This window comes from Alosa pseudoharengus, unplaced genomic scaffold (genome assembly GCF_046254945.1).
Source record: "Alosa pseudoharengus isolate Yale_2024_CS ecotype anadromous, Long Island Sound unplaced genomic scaffold, YU_APseudo_1.1 YU_APseudo_1.1_scf_18, whole genome shotgun sequence".
NCBI lineage: Eukaryota > Metazoa > Chordata > Actinopteri > Clupeiformes > Clupeidae > Alosa > Alosa pseudoharengus.
The window spans coordinates 29831009-29836344 of record NW_027468650.1 but is presented as its reverse complement, the minus strand read 5'-3'; the positions used below and the strand labels follow the sequence as shown (position 1 = coordinate 29836344).

The 5336-nt window shown below is 43.6% G+C and overlaps 1 protein-coding gene across 2 annotated transcripts in view; it reads left to right on the top strand.

Moving 5' to 3' along the window:
- crispld1a (cysteine-rich secretory protein LCCL domain containing 1a) overlaps positions 1-501 on the top strand; it is a 21008-nt gene extending 20507 nt beyond the window's left edge. For both annotated transcript variants that reach the window (XM_076291355.1, XM_076291354.1), the window contains exon 15: positions 1-501. This exon is cut by the window's left edge and continues 915 nt beyond it. The gene's annotated coding sequence lies outside the window, so the exon portion shown is untranslated.
- Positions 502-5336: the final 4835 nt, after the last annotated feature.

The window sequence follows — 5336 nt, the reverse complement described above, 5'->3', positions numbered from 1 at the left end:
AGGCCAAACGTCTCTGTGGGTGTCATGCACACTGCAGCTCCGTCTTGAGCTCTGCACCAGATTTGTCAACACCTCTCTCTGCATGCCAGGGACCTGTTTGCAGTGGAATTTGTTGGGGTGGCACAGTCTGCACACGTGCAGATGCCCTGTATATACAGGTGTGTTATTTCCCAATGGCTGTCACAGCCACTGACCTGGTGGAAATGCATTATGGGAAGAGAGGTGGTGGGTAGTCCACACTCCTGCTGGTCAGGAGTAACATGTACAGTGTAGTGTCCGTTAAACTCCTTCTTGTCCTTTAAAGACCCAATGAATACCCATGATCTCATCACAGCTGTTTCTGTTCCACAGCTATGTGTTTTTGGAAGTGTAAATGTTATATTTATAACAGTGCATCTAATGTATTCATGTGTGTTTTACATGTGTTATTGACATATGCTTTGTTATAGTGTTTGATTTTGTAATTAATAAATGAGTACAAGTTTCTGTTGTTTTTGTAAACAGTGGAGTTGCAGTGGTCCTTCATAAACCCTTAAGGTATGTTTTAAAATAGGGCTGTTTCCATTGCAGGAACTGGAACTTAGTTTTACGTGAATCAAGTCCCTGCCTTGGGATAGGTACTTCAGTACGGCCCCAAAAAACTTCTGCAATGGTGCGAGATGTAAACGAGGCGTGAGTGGAAGACGACAAGCTAATAATAGCATGTCCCCTTCAAAGTATATTAGTATCTTATCAGTAGGTCAAAAAACAAACGACAAACAACAAAGTGATTTTTATAGAAGTGATTTTTTATTGTCGCGGCCACTTTGGAGATGGCCCCTATGTGGTCATCCTGAAAGGCTGCTCTACACTGTGTCAAGCCATTTGTTCAGTTCTGAGTGTGTTGCTTAGCCTACTATGTTTGGAAAGAGGTATTGTTTGTGTTTGAACAATGACTCAATGATCGAGAGGAACTTTGTATGCGCAGCCTGGCTTAGTTCCAGTGCATATAAAACAAAACAAGTACACGATTTAGTAAAATTAAAAAAATTAAATGAGTACTTGTTTTAGTAAAATGTGTGCACGATTTACTAGAATGAGCGCCTATTTTAAAAAAAAATTCTCACACACCATTGGCTCTGTATTTTCCAGCTTTTGTGTTAGACCCAGATATTATTACTGTATGTCTCATGGCTTTATGTTATTATGGGGGGTTAAATATCTACAAGAAGCAGAAACTGAATGCATTCAAATTTCTTGTATGTGTATTAGCCTATAAGCAAGTTGTTCACCCCTCAGTAAGGGTCTATTGTGCAAATCTGTACTTATATAGATAGATTTAGTTGTCCATGTTCAATGCTCACGTTTCCTTTCATGATGCCAGACCATTGTTTGGGAAGTGAAATAAGGCAATTTTCACAAACCAAGCCCTCAGCTTTGATTACTGAGTTTTTTTTTAAAAAGAATGAACCCCGCTCATGAAATGGGTCTGCACCAAAAACAAAAAAGTTCAGATTCAGCCTCTAGCGCGCGCAAAATATTATGTCACAAGATCAATACACGATACGCAGGATGTTAAAAAAATATTCCAGAATGTAATATGCGGTAAGTAGAACAATGGTCATGGAATTGGAGTCCTGGAATGAAAAAGAAAAGTTAATCTGGTGTTTATGGCCTCTCACCCTCAGGGTAGCCAGGGCCATATTTCCCCCAAGGGTTCTGGAATGAAGCTAGCAAAAATGCTAACACGTCTCATTCCTCACACATGCTACAGCAATTATAATGTTGAAGTTGAAATATGATTACCTTTCATTTTAGGATTTTAGGGTTCATTCTAACTCCATTCTTTTAAACAAACCTCAGTAAAGCATAGAAAAAATAAATGGTTCTCAATTATTTTTTTAAATGGCTAATGGTTCTATCTATTTAGAACCTTTTCAACACAGATATCTGTCAGCACAAAAAAAGTTATTCTGCCACACAGACATGCTCAGCTTAGAACAACTATAAAGATTAAAGATGAAGAGTTGATTACTTCCACACAAATACCTTCATCCTCACCATCATTCCTTTGGAGACAAACTTTAGAGTAGGCTAGCTTGCACATTGTGTTTTGTTTCTGTCTGAAGGAAAAAGTTGGTCTAGCTTTTATCAGAGGTGTGTGAGGCCAGTTAACAGTGAAGTTGCGACTCTTCAACGATGATAGAGTCCAGACCAGGGGCCTGCTCACTGTCTGCAAGGGAGGAGGCCTCTCTCTGCTGGGTGTCTCCTTCTCCTGCTGTTTTCTTAAAACCCACTGTACACCCCCGCCCGCACAAATCTCTGACCACAGACTGTATGTACCCCCCATTCTTGCCTACCCTCAAGACCCACGGAGGAGTGGAGTGTGTGTGAGTGTGGTGGTGGTGTTGGGGGGAGGGGGTTAGAATAATCACTTCTCACCGAGCTCACGTTTGCACTCTGCCGGATCCACTCCTGCATAATTGGTCGCCAGCTTATTGACGTCTGACAGAGTTACGACATAGGTAGCAGCTGCTGAAGGCCACTATATTGTGGCTTTTGGCTCGTGTAGCTGACACTTGTAATGTAAAGTGTTGCTAACACAGAATGACATGGATTTACAACTTGATAAATGTGTCCCCGCTACTGATTGGGGTGTGCTGCCTTGCTATATTTAGGCTATGAAGTCAATTACACAGCAAAGTCAAAACAGGTGGTGAAAAAACAACAACGGGTTTTTACATCTATTTAAGTGCTCATGAAAAGTTTTAGTGGCAGGAAAAGGGGAAAAAGTGGCTCGTTGGGCTATGGGGATACTATAGAGATGTGTGCGCTAATACTCATGTGCTAAACTACTTACTAGCGCTGCCTGGCAGCGTCCCCAGAAGGCCAGACAAAGAGTGACATTGTGTGTGTTGGTTTTGGTTTGAGGAGGCTGAGCGCACCGAGGGGCAGCCTGCCGCCTGTGCCGCCTGCACCGCGGATCCGCCGAAGGAGCGACGCGTGCTCACCTTTCTGCCTCTCGCTCGCTCGCTCACGACGTGCCACCAGCTTGTGAGCGACAGGGTTGCCACAGACTAGAGGACAGAGTCCCTTTTAGTTTGAGAAACGTCAACAGCCCTCGCACTTCAGATCAAGTTTGAAATGAGACCCCACCAAAGACAGAGCTGACAGTTATTTTTCTTTTAGGATTTTTTCCTTTATTTTTATTTAATGAAATTTCAACAAACTGAGCAAATGGCGACAGCTCAGTGAACAATAACGTTTCAGTTGGACACACTTAAGAGAAGCTTGGCCACTTCTGAGATTTCGAAATGTCTCTCATTCCACTTTAACTGTTAGTTCTCCTGGGTTGAGCTTCTTTGCAGTGTTTCAGAGGAGATACCATACACTGGGTTCAAAGTGTAAACTTGAACAAATGAGTGGAGAGGCAGAATTTGCTCAGTGTTTATTCTTTTATAATTTCATACAAAACAATCCAGATTTCCCAACTAGTATTTCTAACCTTCTTTTCATTTGAAAGCTGACCTTGAGACCACCTTCATGGATTATCACTAGGGGGAATAGCATGCTTTGATGTTCATGGACACACACACACACACACACAGGGCCAGATCGGCTACTCTCTCCCTTACACCCGCGTGCACACGCACACACACACACACAGGGCCAGATCTGCTACTCTCTCTCTCTCGCACACATGTGCACACACATCCACACATACACACACACACACACACACACACACACACACACACACACACACACACACACACACAAAGGACCAGTTCTGCTTCTCTCTCTCACACACACACATTTAACACAATTAAAGCAACACCAAATAACTTTCCCTCTGTCGCACGCACGCTATTTGTTTATCCAGCACCTGCTTTGCAAATAACGATGTCCACAGACAAGGTAGAATATGTTGCACGATTTATGAAAGTACGATGTATTGCGACATCAGATGCAAGTCAAATTTGTAGTTTCTTATGTCTCATTCCATCGAACTACAGATCCGCTACCCAATCTGGCAAACTAGAGGGCCGCAAAGCGAATGCAGAAGTGCCGTTCACACTGTTACAAGTTGATGAACCACTGACACGATTTTGGAAACATTATTTTAAGATACAAAAAACTCTTTGGTGTTGCTTTAATACAATGTATTCACATGCTTATGAATGCACACACATACAACACATACACAAACATCTACACCCATACACACGTTGTATATGATGTCTGAGGCCTGAGGACACATGCACACAGACAAAAACACATAGAGTACATACAGTACACACACTCACACACACACACACACACACACACACAGAAACACACAGACCAGGACCAGATCTGCTGCATACTCTCTATCTCTCTCTCACACACACACACACACACTTGTTAACACCCGGACCGGTCCCACTGCGCGCTCAGCTGCTTCCCGTGTGGAGACAGTGTGAGGACAGATGGGCCCGAGTGAAACACAAGCCCACAGACAGCGGGTCTCCACGCTGACCCCCGTGGGCTGTTCAAAATAACAGCGTGCCCACGAATAACTTCTGCAGGCGACAGTCTGCCTGGGCCCCGACGCACTAAAACCTGAGGCCCGCAGCCAGCCGGCCGGCCGGCACGGCACAGCTGACAGGAAGACACGGCCGCTCCGCTCGCCAGCCAAATTAACTCCGACCGACCACTCGCCACTTTCAATGAGGTGCTTTTGTGTGTCAGCTTATTTATTTATTTATTTGTTTGTTTACCTACTTTGTGTTTACCTCCATCCTGGGGCGTTTGTGAGCCCCCTGAGGCTGTGTGGAGAAGTTGTCAGCGCCGGTAACCAGTGGTAATGTCTGCCCTTCTTACACTTGACTTTTCTTTGGCTTAAGATGTTAACACAGAGTTGACAGGGAGTGGGGATTTTTTCCTCCCCTCTGGAGAGCTAAAAATATGTCACACACACTCATGCACTGGCACGCATACGCACGCACACACACACACACACACACACACACACACACACACACACACACACACACACACACACACACACACACACACACACACACACACACACACACACACACACATACAGAATGAATATATTCTCAGGCAGTCAGTGCCCACTTTTTGAGCTTTTAAAGATTTCCCTGGATTGCCAAATGAGTCATAGTATTTGGGTTATTTTAGCGCTGAATGTTCTTTAGACATAAACCTCTGACAAATCTAAGTTAAGTCAGTGATTTAAAATATCCTTTAATTACGACCTGACTTTCTTTTTGGCCATTGAAACAGTACCTGCTTTTCTTTTTCCTATACTGCCTATGGTTTATTTGAACAAGTGTCGTGTGATGTGTGTT